We start from the raw sequence: 2,771 nt of genomic DNA on the forward strand, positions 1-2,771 counted from the left end.
TTCCAAGTTTGGGAGGTGGAAGAGCTATAGAGGCACGGTTTTCTTTCTTTTTTTCACCTCACACCTGTGAGATCCCCCTTCCCACCGAGCAACAAATTCGGGATACTAGCAGCGGAAGTAGCACTTCTCGCGCGGGACAGGGGTCCCACACTCGGGGCCTCACCCACGGATATCCGGATAAGAGACTAATCCGTCGGTTGTTCCAAAACCGAACCCGGAAAAACTTCCTTTACCGGAAAGCACGGGCGATTCCACCAGGATAACTTTTTACTCTAACGTAGTCAAGATCATTTCTGATCGAGCTGATCCAATTGCATCTATAAGATACTTGGTCAGATCAAGGAAGAAACTTGCACTTGGATCATTGGGATCAACGCTTTTTTCCCCATTCAAGAGGCACAGCTGTTGATTCCTATCCATAGAACAGTTACTGTCCGGGATTTATTTTATCTATCATAAAAACAAAAGTTTGAGTCTCGATTTACGGATCCATCTGTCCAGCCTAACCCCATCCAGTCCCATGGGTTAGCCAACCACCCAACCACTGTAGTGATGGGATCCAATTAAGAATTTGGTTAGGTTTTGTCCCGGGTACCAAGGAAAAGAGTTCCAAGTCCCCCTAGCCGGATCTTCATGCAAAATAAAACTAGTCACACCACTCACACACCCAATATGAAATTGCCTTTTCACAGATTCAACCAGTTTAAAACAATCCTTTAATAAAACCATAGTATCACTGATCACCATCTTCCAATTTATCCAGTTGATTCTTAATTTTCCCATCATTCCTTCATCAGAGTATCTATGGCATCATTGGCAACTAGAACGCTCAGGGGCCGTTTCGATAGTTCCTAGCCCATAATACTCGGTAATATAATCACTTATCAAGATGGACTCTCGTTGAAGATCAGCAAGATCAACCAACAGATCCATATAAAGAGCCATGGACTCATCCATTGAAGACCAGCAAGGTCAATCAACCAGATCCATGCCCGATTTCAGAAAACAACTCCTACTCTTGTTCCAATATCTTTCTCGACGCACGCGTGGGTATCCTAGGCGACCCAGAGCCCGAGCACCGTATGGTCAGCACCCTCTAGGATCCTTCGCAGGTGACCTAGCGCTTCACTCATAGGCCGCTTCCTTGGCCCCTCATCCACCGTACCGGAAGCTCACCATTTTAATCGCACCGAGGCTGGTCAAGACCTTGGCCGACCTTGCTACGTGAGACGTCCTTCATTGACTCTCCGTCAGCAGTTGCAACTTTATCATCACGACCTTAATCACAAGACGGCCAAAATGCTCCCCCTAGCATTCTTGACATAAAACAATCATTTACAAACAGTTTACAAATACAATTTCTATATTAACTCTCATTTTTCCACATTATCCCTCATCAACCCACCTTACTTATTCCACATTCCATATCCACATTCACATCCATACATCCACATCTACATGCATACATTCATATCTACACGCATACATCCACAACTCCATGCATACATCCACATCCACATTCACATTCACATCCATACATTCACATCTACATGCATACATCCACCTCCAACATTCACATCCACATCTATACATCTACATCTATACGTCTATACATCTACATCTACATGCATACATCCACAACTCCATTCACATCCACATCTATACGTCTACATCCATACATCCACATCTCCATTCACATCTACATCCATACATCTACATTTACATGCATCCATCCACCTCCACATCCACATCTACATCTATACATCTACATCTACATGCATACATCCACATCTCCATTCACATCTACATCTATACATCTACATCTACATGCATCCATCCACATCTCCATTTACATCCTCATCTATACATCTATTTCTACATGCATACATCACGCATACATCCACCTCCACATTCACATCCACATCTATACATCTACATCTACATGCATACATCCACCTCCACATCTACATCCACATCTACATGCATACATCCACCTCCACATCTACATCTACATGCATACATCCACCTCCACATCCACATCTACTTCTATACATCTACATCTACATACATACATCCACCTCCACATCTACATCCACATCTACATGCATACATCCATCTCCACATCTACATCTACATGCATACATCCACCTCCACATCCACATCTACTTCTATACATCTACATCTACATGCATACATCCACATCTACATCTATACATCTATATCTACATGCATCTATCCACCTCCACATCCACATCTACATGCATAATAAAATTCTTTTAATTAATCTAGGATGATAGTTGCTAGAATATGGTAGGAAGTCCTCTTTTTATGCTTTGAATGAAATTATTTTATGCGTAATTTCTATAAAAATTTTACCATAGCTCCGCTACTATGACTGATAAATCTCAATTTTTTCTAAGGGATAAGGCTTATCATTAAGGAAATAATTAGAATGGTCTCTAATTGGATCATCAATCCATAATGGATTGAATCATCAATATATATAAACTAAAAGCATAGAAAAAAGTCATTAATTTGGCCTCAAGCATAGCTTAATCTTGGTTTAAGGAAAAGCCTTATGAAAAGCTTCATTTGGATTGAAAAGGCTCATGAGTATGACCATTTCTTAAGTGAGAGAGAGAAAGACCATTAGAATTAAATAGAATTTTATGTAAATCTTTACTATCATTAATTAATTAACTTCAATAGCATTTCAAAAACCATAGCAATTAAGCTTCTCAAGCTTGAGAGGGGTTGAGAAGAGAGAATCA

This window comes from Cibotium barometz, chromosome 51 (genome assembly GCF_041138505.1).
Source record: "Cibotium barometz isolate CiBa-2024 chromosome 51, ASM4113850v1, whole genome shotgun sequence".
Classification (NCBI taxonomy): domain Eukaryota; kingdom Viridiplantae; phylum Streptophyta; class Polypodiopsida; order Cyatheales; family Cibotiaceae; genus Cibotium; species Cibotium barometz.